Source organism: Gnatocerus cornutus, chromosome 5 (assembly GCF_029298725.1).
Source record: "Gnatocerus cornutus isolate USDA-ARS CGAHR chromosome 5, icGnaCorn1.1, whole genome shotgun sequence".
In the NCBI taxonomy this organism is placed as follows: domain Eukaryota; kingdom Metazoa; phylum Arthropoda; class Insecta; order Coleoptera; family Tenebrionidae; genus Gnatocerus; species Gnatocerus cornutus.
Genome location: NC_142237.1, coordinates 2,563,879 through 2,577,250, shown reverse-complemented (window position 1 = coordinate 2,577,250; position 13,372 = coordinate 2,563,879).

The window sequence follows — 13,372 nt, the reverse complement described above, 5'->3', positions numbered from 1 at the left end:
AAACAACGAAAATCGGCGAGAAATCGTCGTTTTGCATCGAAATATGCGGTTTTCTCTAAGAATTTTGATGAATTCGTGCAGAATTCTGCTGTTTTCTTGCAATTCAGCCATTGAATCTTGGTAAAAAGTCATGATTTTGTAGATTTCGTGCTCTTCTTTGCGAATTCAAGCCAGAAAACCACGAAAATCGGGGAGAAACCGTCGTTTTGCATCGAAATATGCGGTTTTCTCTAAGAATTTTGATGATTTCGTGCAGAATTCTGCTGTTTTCTTGCAATTCAGCCGTTGAATCTTGGTAAAAAGTGATGATTTTGTAGATTTCGTGCTCTTCTTAGCGAATTCAAGCCAGAAAACAACGAAAATCGGCGAGAAATCGTCGTTTTGCATCGAAATATGTGGTTTTCTCTAAGAATTTTGATGAATTCGTGCAGAATTCTGCTGTTTTCTTGCAATTCAGCCATTGAATCTTGGTAAAAAGTCATGATTTTGTAGATTTCGTGCTCTTCTTTGCGAATTCAAGATAGAAAACAACGAAAACCAGCGAGAAATCGTCGTTTTGCATCGAAATATGCGGTTTTCTCTAAGAATTTTGATGATTTCGTGCAGAATTCTGCTGTTTTCTTACAATTCAGCCGTTGAATCAAGGTAAAAAGTCATGATTTTGTAGATTTCGTGCTCTTCTTGGCGAATTCAAGATAGAAAACAACGAAAATCGGCGAGAAATCGTTGTTTTGCATCAAAATATGCAGTTTTCTCTAAGAATTTTGATGATTTCGTGCAGAATTCTGCTGTTTTCTTGCAATTCAGCCGTTGAATCTAGGTAAGAAGTCATGATTTTGTAGATTTCGTGCTCTTCTTTGGTAATTCAAGCCAGAAAACAACGAAAATCGGCGAGAAATCGTCGTTTTGCATCGAAATATGCGGTTTTCTGTAAGAATTTTGATGATTTCGTGCAGAATTCTGCTGTTTTCTTGCAATTCAGCCGTTGAATCTTGGTAAAAAGTCATGATTTTGTAGATTTCGTGCTCTTCTTTGCAAATTCAAGCCAGAAAACCACGAAAATCGGCGAGAAATCGTCGTTTTCTCTAAGAATTTTGATGATTTCGTGCAGAATTCTGCTGTTTTCTTGCAATTCAGCCGTTGAATCTTGGTAAAAAGTGATGATTTTGTAGATTTCGTGCTCTTCTTTGCGAATTCAAGCCAGAAAACAACGAAAATCGGCGAAAAATCGTCGTTTTGCATCGAAATATGCGGTTTTCTCTAAGAATTTTGACGATTTCGTGCAGAATTCTGCTGTTTTCTTGCAACTCAGCCGTTGAATCTTGGTAAAAAGTCATGATTTTGTAGATTTCGTGCTCGTCTTTGCGAATTCAAGCCAGAAAACAACGAAAATCGGCGAGAAATCGTCGTTTTGCATCGAAATATGCGGTTTTTTGTAAGAATTTTGATGATTTCGTGCAGAATTCTGCTGTTTTCTTGCAATTCAGCCGTTGAATCTTGGTAAAAAGTCATGATTTTGTAGATTCCGTGCTCTTCTTTGCGAATTCAAGATAGAAAACAACGAAAATCAGCGAGAAATCGTCGTTTTGCATCGAAATATGCGGTTTTCTCTAAGAATTTTGATGATTTCGTGCAGAATTCTGCTGTTTTCTTGCAATTCAGCCGTTGAATCTTGGTAAAAAGTGATGATTTTGTAGATTTCGTGCTCTTCTTTGCGAATTCAAGCCAGAAAACAACGAAAATCGGCGAGAAATCGTCGTTTTGCATCGAAATATGCGGTTTTCTCTAAGATTTTTGATGATTTCGTGCAGAATTCTGCTGTTTTCTTGCAATTCAGCCGTTGAATCTTGTTAAAAAGTCATGATTTTGTAGATTTCGTGCTCTTCTTTGCGAATTCAAGCCAGAAAACCACGAAAATCGGCGAGAAATCGTCGTTTTCTCTAAGAATTTTGATGATTTCGTGCAGAATTCTGCTGTTTTCTTGCAATTCAGCCGTTGAATCTTGGTAAAAAGTGATGATTTTGTAGATTTCGTGCTCTTCTTTGCGAATTCAAGCCAGAAAACAACGAAAATCGGCGAGAAATCGTCGTTTTGCATCGAAATATGCGGTTTTCTCTAAGAATTTTGACGATTTCGTGCAGAATTCTGCTGTTTTCTTGCAATTCAGCCGTTGAATCTTGGTAAAAAGTCATGATTTTGTAGATTTCGTGCTCTTCTTTGCGAATTCAAGACAGAAAACAACGAAAATCAGCGAGAAATCGTCGTTTTGCATCGAAATATGCGGTTTTCTCTAAGAATTTTGATGATTTCGTGCAGAATTCTGCTGTTTTCTTGCAATTCAGCTGTTGAATCTTGGTAAAAAGTCATGATTTTGTAGATTTCGTGCTCTTCTTTGCGAATTCATGCCAGAAAACAACAAAAATCGGCGAGAAATCATCGTTTTGCATCGAAATATGCGGTTTTCTGTAAGAATTTTGATGATTTCGTGCAGAATTCTGCTGTTTTCTTGCAATTCAGCCGTTGAATCTTGGTAAAAAGTCATGATTTTGTAGATTTCGTGCTCTTCTTTGCGAATTCAAGCCAGAAAGCAACGAAAATCGGCGAGAAATCGTCGTTTTGCATCGAAATATGCGGTTTTCTGTAAGAATTTTGATGATTTCGTGCAGAATTCTGCAGTTTTCTTGCAATTCAGCCGTTGAATCTAGGTAAAAAGTCATGATTTTGTAGATTTCGTGCTCTTCTTGGAGAATTCAAGATAGAAAACAACGAAAATCGGTGAGAAATCGTTGTTTTGCATCGAAATAGGCAGTTTTCTCTAAGAATTTTGATGATTTCGTGCAGAATTCTGCTGTTTTCTTGCAATTCAGCCGTTGAATCTTGGTAAAAAGTCATGATTTTGTAGATTTCGTGCTCTTCTTTGCGAATTCAAGCCAGAAAACAACGAAAATCGGCGAGAAATCGTCGTTTTGCATCGAAATATGCGGTTTTCTCTAAGAATTTTGATGAATTCGTGCAGAATTCTGCTGTTTTCTTGCAATTCAGCCATTGAATCTTGGTAAAAAGTCATGATTTTGTAGATTTCGTGCTCTTCTTTGCGAATTCAAGCCAGAAAACCACGAAAATCGGGGAGAAACCGTCGTTTTGCATCGAAATATGCGGTTTTCTCTAAGAATTTTGATGATTTCGTGCAGAATTCTGCTGTTTTCTTGCAATTCAGCCGTTGAATCTTGGTAAAAAGTGATGATTTTGTAGATTTCGTGCTCTTCTTAGCGAATTCAAGCCAGAAAACAACGAAAATCGGCGAGAAATCGTCGTTTTGCATCGAAATATGCGGTTTTCTCTAAGAATTTTGACGATTTCGTGCAGAATTCTGCTGTTTTCTTGCAATTCAGCTGTTGAATCTTGGTAAAAAGTCATGATTTTGTAGATTTCGTGCTCTTCTTTGCGAATTCAAGCCAGAAAACAACGAAAATCGGCGAGAAATCGTCGTTTTGCATCGAAATATGCGGTTTTCTGTAAGAATTTTGATGATTTCGTGCAGAATTCTGCTGTTTTCTTGCAATTCAGCCGTTGAATCTTGGTAAAGAGTCATGATTTTGTAGATTTCGTGCTCTTCTTTGCAAATTCAAGCCAGAAAACCACGAAAATCGGCGAGAAATCGTCGTTTTCTCTAAGAATTTTGATGATTTCGTGCAGAATTCTGCTGTTTTCTTGCAATTCAGCCGTTGAATCTTGGTAAAAAGTGATGATTTTGTAGATTTCGTGCTCTTCTTTGCGAATTCAAGCCAGAAAACAACGAAAATCGGCGAAAAATCGTCGTTTTGCATCGAAATATGCGGTTTTCTCTAAGAATTTTGACGATTTCGTGCAGAATTCTGCTGTTTTCTTGCAACTCAGCCGTTGAATCTTGGTAAAAAGTCATGATTTTGTAGATTTCGTACTCTTCTTTGCGAATTCATGCCAGAAAACAACGAAAATCGGCGAGAAATCATCGTTTTGCATCGAAATATGCGGTTTTCTGTACGAATTTTGATGATTTCGTGCAGAATTCTGCTGTTTTCTTGCAATTCAGCCGTTGAATTTTGGTAAAAAGTCATGATTTTGTAGATTTCGTGCTCTTCTTTGCGAATTCAAGCCAGAAAACAACGAAAATCGGCGAGAAATCGTCGTTTTGCATCGAAATATGCGGTTTTTTGTAAGAATTTTGATGATTTCGTGCAGAATTCTGCTGTTTTCTTGCAATTCAGCCGTTGAATCTTGGTAAAAAGTGATGATTTTGTAGATTTCGTGCTCTTCTTTGCGAATTCAAGCCAGAAAACAACGAAAATCGGCGAAAAATCGTCGTTTTGCATCGAAATATGCGGTTTTCTCTAAGAATTTTGACGATTTCGTGCAGAATTCTGCTGTTTTCTTGCAACTCAGCCGTTGAATCTTGGTAAAAAGTCATGATTTTGTAAATTTCGTGCTCTTCTTTGCGAATTCAAGCCAGAAAACAACGAAAATCGGCGAGAAATCGTCGTTTTGCATCGAAATATGCGGTTTTTTGTAAGAATTTTGATGATTTCGTGCAGAATTCTGCTGTTTTCTTGCAATTCAGCCGTTGAATCTTGGTAAAAAGTCATGATTTTGTAGATTCCGTGCTCTTCTTTGCGAATTCAAGATAGAAAACAACGAAAATCAGCGAGAAATCGTCGTTTTGCATCGAAATATGCGGTTTTCTCTAAGAATTTTGATGATTTCGTGCAGAATTCTGCTGTTTTCTTGCAATTCAGCCGTTGAATCTTGGTAAAAAGTGATGATTTTGTAGATTTCGTGCTCTTCTTTGCGAATTCAAGCCAGAAAACAACGAAAATCGGCGAGAAATCGTCGTTTTGCATCGAAATATGCGGTTTTCTCTAAGATTTTTGATGATTTCGTGCAGAATTCTGCTGTTTTCTTGCAATTCAGCCGTTGAATCTTGTTAAAAAGTCATGATTTTGTAGATTTCGTGCTCTTCTTTGCAAATTCAAGCCAGAAAACCACGAAAATCGGCGAGAAATCGTCGTTTTCTCTAAGAATTTTGATGATTTCGTGCAGAATTCTGCTGTTTTCTTGCAATTCAGCCGTTGAATCTTGGTAAAAAGTGATGATTTTGTAGATTTCGTGCTCTTCTTTGCGAATTCAAGCCAGAAAACAACAAAAATCGGCGAGAAATCGTCGTTTTGCATCGAAATATGCGGTTTTCTCTAAGAATTTTGACGATTTCGTGCAGAATTCTGCTGTTTTCTTGCAATTCAGCCGTTGAATCTTGGTAAAAAGTCATGATTTTGTAGATTTCGTGCTCTTCTTTGCGAATTCAAGACAGAAAACAACGAAAATCAGCGAGAAATCGTCGTTTTGCATCGAAATATGCGGTTTTCTCTAAGAATTTTGATGATTTCGTGCAGAATTCTGCTGTTTTCTTGCAATTCAGCTGTTGAATCTTGGTAAAAAGTCATGATTTTGTAGATTTCGTGCTCTTCTTTGCGAATTCATGCCAGAAAACAACGAAAATCGGCGAGAAATCATCGTTTTGCATCGAAATATGCGGTTTTCTGTAAGAATTTTGATGATTTCGTGCAGAATTCTGCTGTTTTCTTGCAATTCAGCCGTTGAATCTTGGTAAAAAGTCATGATTTTGTAGATTTCGTGCTCTTCTTGGAGAATTCAAGATAGAAAACAACGAAAATCGGTGAGAAATCGTTGTTTTGCATCGAAATAGGCAGTTTTCTCTAAGAATTTTGATGATTTCGTGCAGAATTCTGCTGTTTTCTTGCAATTCAGCCGTTGAATCTTGGTAAAAAGTCATGATTTTGTAGATTTCGTGCTCTTCTTTGCGAATTCAAGCCAGAAAACAACGAAAATCGGCGAGAAATCGTCGTTTTGCATCGAAATATGCGGTTTTCTGTAAGAATTTTGATGATTTCGTGCAGAATTCTGCTGTTTTCTTGCAATTCAGCCGTTGAATCTTGGTAAAAAGTCATGATTTTGTAGATTTCGTGCTCTTCTTTGCAAATTCAAGCCAGAAAACCACGAAAATCGGCGAGAAATCGTCGTTTTCTCTAAGAATTTTGATGATTTCGTGCAGAATTCTGCTGTTTTCTTGCAATTCAGCCGTTGAATCTTGGTAAAAAGTGATGATTTTGTAGATTTCGTGCTCTTCTTTGCGAATTCAAGCCAGAAAACAACGAAAATCGGCGAAAAATCGTCGTTTTGCATCGAAATATGCGGTTTTCTCTAAGAATTTTGACGATTTCGTGCAGAATTCTGCTGTTTTCTTGCAACTCAGCCGTTGAATCTTGGTAAAAAGTCATGATTTTGTAGATTTCGTACTCTTCTTTGCGAATTCATGCCAGAAAACAACGAAAATCGGCGAGAAATCATCGTTTTGCATCGAAATATGCGGTTTTCTGTACGAATTTTGATGATTTCGTGCAGAATTCTGCTGTTTTCTTGCAATTCAGCCGTTGAATTTTGGTAAAAAGTCATGATTTTGTAGATTTCGTGCTCTTCTTTGCGAATTCAAGCCAGAAAACAACGAAAATCGGCGAGAAATCGTCGTTTTGCATCGAAATATGCGGTTTTTTGTAAGAATTTTGATGATTTCGTGCAGAATTCTGCTGTTTTCTTGCAATTCAGCCGTTGAATCTTGGTAAAAAGTCATGATTTTGTAGATTTCGTGCTCTTCTTTGCGAATTCAAGCCAGAAAACAACGAAAATCGGCGAGAAATCGTCGTTTTGCATCGAAATATGCGGTTTTTTGTAAGAATTTTGATGATTTCGTGCAGAATTCTGCTGTTTTCTTGCAATTCAGCCGTTGAATCTTGGTAAAAAGTCATGATTTTGTAGATTCCGTGCTCTTCTTTGCGAATTCAAGATAGAAAACAACGAAAATCAGCGAGAAATCGTCGTTTTGCATCGAAATATGCGGTTTTCTCTAAGAATTTTGATGATTTCGTGCAGAATTCTGCTGTTTTCTTGCAATTCAGCCGTTGAATCTTGGTAAAAAGTGATGATTTTGTAGATTTCGTGCTCTTCTTTGCGAATTCAAGCCAGAAAACAACGAAAATCGGCGAGAAATCGTCGTTTTGCATCGAAATATGCGGTTTTCTCTAAGATTTTTGATGATTTCGTGCAGAATTCTGCTGTTTTCTTGCAATTCAGCCGTTGAATCTTGTTAAAAAGTCATGATTTTGTAGATTTCGTGCTCTTCTTTGCGAATTCAAGCCAGAAAACCACGAAAATCGGCGAGAAATCGTCGTTTTCTCTAAGAATTTTGATGATTTCGTGCAGAATTCTGCTGTTTTCTTGCAATTCAGCCGTTGAATCTTGGTAAAAAGTGATGATTTTGTAGATTTCGTGCTCTTCTTTGCGAATTCAAGCCAGAAAACAACGAAAATCAGCGAGAAATCGTCGTTTTGCATCGAAATATGCGGTTTTCTCTAAGAATTTTGATGATTTCGTGCAGAATTCTGCTGTTTTCTTGCAATTCAGCCGTTGAATCTTGGTAAAAAGTGATGATTTTGTAGATTTCGTGCTCTTCTTTGCGAATTCAAGCCAGAAAACAACGAAAATCGGCGAGAAATCGTCGTTTTGCATCGAAATATGCGGTTTTCTCTAAGATTTTTGATGATTTCGTGCAGAATTCTGCTGTTTTCTTGCAATTCAGCCGTTGAATCTTGTTAAAAAGTCATGATTTTGTAGATTTCGTGCTCTTCTTTGCGAATTCAAGCCAGAAAACCACGAAAATCGGCGAGAAATCGTCGTTTTCTCTAAGAATTTTGATGATTTCGTGCAGAATTCTGCTGTTTTCTTGCAATTCAGCCGTTGAATCTTGGTAAAAAGTGATGATTTTGTAGATTTCGTGCTCTTCTTTGCGAATTCAAGCCAGAAAACAACGAAAATCGGCGAGAAATCGTCGTTTTGCATCGAAATATGCGGTTTTCTCTAAGAATTTTGACGATTTCGTGCAGAATTCTGCTGTTTTCTTGCAATTCAGCCGTTGAATCTTGGTAAAAAGTCATGATTTTGTAGATTTCGTGCTCTTCTTTGCGAATTCAAGACAGAAAACAACGAAAATCAGCGAGAAATCGTCGTTTTGCATCGAAATATGCGGTTTTCTCTAAGAATTTTGATGATTTCGTGCAGAATTCTGCTGTTTTCTTGCAATTCAGCTGTTGAATCTTGGTAAAAAGTCATGATTTTGTAGATTTCGTGCTCTTCTTTGCGAATTCATGCCAGAAAACAACGAAAATCGGCGAGAAATCATCGTTTTGCATCGAAATATGCGGTTTTCTGTAAGAATTTTGATGATTTCGTGCAGAATTCTGCTGTTTTCTTGCAATTCAGCCGTTGAATCTTGGTAAAAAGTCATGATTTTGTAGATTTCGTGCTCTTCTTTGCGAATTCAAGCCAGAAAGCAACGAAAATCGGCGAGAAATCGTCGTTTTGCATCGAAATATGCGGTTTTCTGTATGAATTTTGATGATTTCGTGCAGAATTCTGCAGTTTTCTTGCAATTCAGCCGTTGAATCTAGGTAAAAAGTCATGATTTTGTAGATTTCGTGCTCTTCTTGGAGAATTCAAGATAGAAAACAACGAAAATCGGCGAGAATTCGTCGTTTTGCATCGAAATATGCGGTTTTCTCTAAGAATTTTGATGATTTCGTGCAGAATTCTGCTGTTTTCTTGCAATTCAGCCGTTGAATCTTGGTAAAAAGTGATGATTTTGTAGATTTCGTGCTCTTCTTTGCGAATTCAAGCCAGAAAACAACGAAAATCGGCGAGAATTCGTCGTTTTGCATCGAAATATGCGGTTTTCTCTAAGAATTTTGATGATTTCGTGCAGAATTCTGCTGTTTTCTTGCAATTCAGCTGTTGAATCTTGGTAAAAAGTCATGATTTTGTAGATTTCGTGCTCTTCTTTGCGAATTCATGCCAGAAAACAACGAAAATCGGCGAGAAATCATCGTTTTGCATCGAAATATGCGGTTTTCTGTAAGAATTTTGATGATTTCGTGCAGAATTCTGCTGTTTTCTTGCAATTCAGCCGTTGAATCTTGGTAAAAAGTCATGATTTTGTAGATTTCGTGCTCTTCTTTGCGAATTCAAGCCAGAAAGCAACGAAAATCGGCGAGAAATCGTCGTTTTGCATCGAAATATGCGGTTTTCTGTATGAATTTTGATGATTTCGTGCAGAATTCTGCAGTTTTCTTGCAATTCAGCCGTTGAATCTAGGTAAAAAGTCATGATTTTGTAGATTTCGTGCTCTTCTTGGAGAATTCAAGATAGAAAACAACGAAAATCGGCGAGAATTCGTCGTTTTGCATCGAAATATGCGGTTTTCTCTAAGAATTTTGATGATTTCGTGCAGAATTCTGCTGTTTTCTTGCAATTCAGCCGTTGAATCTTGGTAAAAAGTGATGATTTTGTAGATTTCGTGCTCTTCTTTGCGAATTCAAGCCAGAAAACAACGAAAATCGGCGAGAATTCGTCGTTTTGCATCGAAATATGCGGTTTTCTCTAAGAATTTTGACGATTTCGTGCAGAATTCTGCTGTTTTCTTGCAATTCAGCCGTTGAATCTTGGTAAAAAGTCATGATTTTGTAGATTTCGTGCTCTTCTTTGCGAATTCAAGATAGAAAACAACGAAAATCAGCGAGAAATCGTCGTTTTGCATCGAAATATGCGGTTTTCTCTAAGAATTTTGATGATTTCGTGCAGAATTCTGCTGTTTTCTTGCAATTCAGCCGTTGAATCTTGGTAAAAAGTCATGATTTTGTAGATTTCGTGCTCTTCTTTGCGAATTCATGCCAGAAAACAACAAAAATCGGCGAGAAATCATCGTTTTGCATCGAAATATACGGTTTTCTGTTAGAATTTTGATGATTTCGTGCAGAATTCTGCTGTTTTCTTGCAATTCAGCCGTTGAATCTTGGTAAAAAGTCATGATTTTGTAGATTTCGTGCTCTTCTTTGCGAATTCAAGCCAGGAAACAACGAAAATCGGCGAGAAATCGTCGTTTTGCATCGAAATATGCGGTTTTCTGTAAGAATTTTGATGATTTCGTGCAGAATTCTGCTGTTTTCTTGCAATTCAGCCGTTGAATCTAGGTAAAAAGTCATGATTTTGTAGATTTCGTGCTCTTCTTGGCGAATTCAAGATAGAAAACAACGAAAATCGGCGAGAAATCGTTGTTTTGCATCGAAATATGCAGTTTTCTCTAAGAATTTTGACGATTTCGTGCAGAATTCTGCTGTTTTCTTGCAATTCAGCCGTTGAATCTTGGTAAAAAGTCATGATTTTGTAGATTTCGTGCTCTTCTTTGCGAATTCAAGATAGAAAACAACGAAAATCAGCGAGAAATCGTCGTTTTGCATCGAAATATGCGGTTTTCTCTAAGAATTTTGATGATTTCGTGCAGAATTCTGCTGTTTTCTTGCAATTCAGCCGTTGAATCTAGGTAAAAAGTCATGATTTTGTAGATTTAGTGCTCTTCTTGGCAAATTCAAGATAGAAAACAACGAAAATCGGCGAGAAATCGTTGTTTTGCATCGAAATATGCAGTTTTCTCTAAGAATTTTGATGATTTCGTGCAGAATTCTGCTGTTTTCTTGCAATTCAGCCGTTGAATCTTGGTAAAAAGTCATGATTTTGTGGATTTCGTGCTCTTCTTTGCGAATTCAAGCCAGAAAACAACGAAAATCGGCGAGAAATCGTCGTTTTGCATCGAAATATGCTGTTTTCTGTAAGAATTTTGATGATTTCGTGCAGAATTCTGCTGTTTTCTTGCAATTCAGCCGTTGAATCTAGGTAAAAAGTCATGATTTTGTAGATTTCGTGCTCTTCTTTGCGAATTCAAGCCAGAAAACAACGAAAATCGGCGAGAAATCGTCGTTTTGCATCGAAATATGCGGTTTTCTGTAAGAATTTTGATGATTTCGTGCAGAATTCTCCTGTTTTCTTGCAATTCAGCCGTTGAATCTTGGTAAAAACTGATGATTTTGTAGATTTCGTGCTCTTCTTTGCGAATTAAAGCCAGAAAACATCGAAAATCGGCGAGAAATCGTCGTTTTGCATCGAAAAATGCAGTTTTCTGTAAGAATTTTGATGATTTCGTGCAGAATTCTGCTGTTTTCTTGCAATTCAGCAGTTGAATCTTGGTAAAAAGTCATGATTTTGTAGATTTCGTGCTCTTCTTTGCGAATTCAAGCCAGAAAACAACGAAAATCGGCGAGAAATCGTCGTTTTGCATCGAAATATGCGGTTTTCTGTGAGAATTTTGATGATTTCGTGCAGAATTCTGCTGTTTTCTTGCAATTCAGCCGTTGAATCTAGGTAAAAAGTCATGATTTTGTAGATTTCGTGCTCTTCTTGGCGAATTCAAGATAGAAAACAACGAAAATCGGCGAGAAATCGTTGTTTTGCATCGAAATATGCGGTTTTCTGTAAGAATTTTGATGATTTCGTGCAGAATTCTGCTGTTTTCTTGCAATTCAGCCGTTGAATCTAGGTAAAAAGTCATGATTTTGTAGATTTCGTGCTCTTCTTTGCAAATTCAAGCCAGAAAACAACGAAAATCGGCGAGAAATCGTCGTTTTGCATCGAAATATGCGGTTTTCAGTAAGAATTTTGATGATTTCGTGCAGAATTCTGCTGTTTTCTTGCAATTCAGCCGTTGAATCTTGGTAAAAAGTCATGATTTTGTAGATTTCGTGCTCTTCTTTGCGAATTCAAGCCAGAAAACATCGAAAATCGGCGAGAAATCGTCGTTTTGCATCGAAAAATGCAGTTTTCTGTAAGAATTTTGATGATTTCGTGCAGAATTCTGCTGTTTTCTTGCATTCAGCAGTTGAATCTTGGTAAAAAGTCATGATTTTGTAGATTTCGTGCTCTTCTTTGCGAATTCAAGCCAGAAAACAACGAAAATCGGCGAGAAATCGTCGTTTTGCATCGAAATATGCGGTTTTCTGTAAGAATTTTGATGATTTCGTGCAGAATTCTGCTGTTTTCTTGCAATTCAGCCGTTGAATCTAGGTAAAAAGTCATGATTTTGTAGATTTCGTGCTCTTCTTGGCGAATTCAAGATAGAAAACAACGAAAATCGGCGAGAAATCGTTGTTTTGCATCGAAATATGCGGTTTTCTGTAAGAATTTTGATGATTTCGTGCAGAATTCTGCTGTTTTCTTGCAATTCAGCCGTTGAATCTAGGTAAAAAGTCATGATTTTGTAGATTTCGTGCTCTTCTTGGCGAATTCAAGATAGAAAACAACGAAAATCGGCGAGAAATCGTTGTTTTGCATCGAAATATGCAGTTTTCTCTAAGAATTTTGATGATTTCGTGCAGAATTCTGCTGTTTTCTTGCAATTCAGCCGTTGAATCTTGGTAAAAAGTCATGATTTTGTAGATTTCGTGCTCTTCTTTGCGAATTCAAGCCAAAAAACAACGAAAATCGGCGAGAAATCGTCGTTTTGCATCGAAATATGCGGTTTTCTGTAAGAATTTTGATGATTTCCTGCAGAATTCTGCTGTTTTCTTGCAATTCAGCCGTTGAATCTTGGTAAAAAGTCATGATTTTGTAGATTTCGTGCTCTTCTTTGCGAATTCAAGCCAGAAAACAACGAAAATCGGCGAGAAATCGTCGTTTTGCATCGAAAAATGCAGTTTTCTGTAAGAATTTTGATGATTTCGTGCAGAATTCTGCTGTTTTCTTGCAATTCAGATGTTGAATCTTGGTAAAAAGTCATGATTTTGTAGATTTCGTGCTCTTCTTTGCGAATTCAAGATAGAAAACAACGAAAATCGGCGAGAAATCGTTGTTTTGCATCGAAATATGCCGTTTTCTGTAAGAATTTTGATGATTTCGTGCAGAATTCTGCTGTTTTCTTGCAATTCAGCCGTTGAATCTAGGTAAAAAGTCATGATTTTGTAGATTTCGTGCTCTTCTTTGCGAATTCAAGCCAGAAAACAACGAAAATCGGCGAGAAATCGTCGTTTTGCATCGAAATATGCGGTTTTCTGTAAGAATTTTGATGATTTCGTGCAGAATTCTGCTGTTTTCTTGCAATTCAGCCGTTGAATCTTGGTAAAAACTGATGATTTTGTAGATTTCGTGCTCTTCTTTGCGAATTCAAGCCAGAAAACATCGAAAATCGGCGAGAAATCGTCGTTTTGCATCGAAAAATGCAGTTTTCTGTAAGAATTTTGATGATTTCGTGCAGAATTCTGCTGTTTTCTTGCAATTCAGCAGTTGAATCTTGGTAAAAAGTCATGATTTTGTAGATTTCGTACTCTTCTTTGCGAATTCAAGCCAGAAAACAACGAAAATCGGCGAGAAATCGTCGTTTTGCATC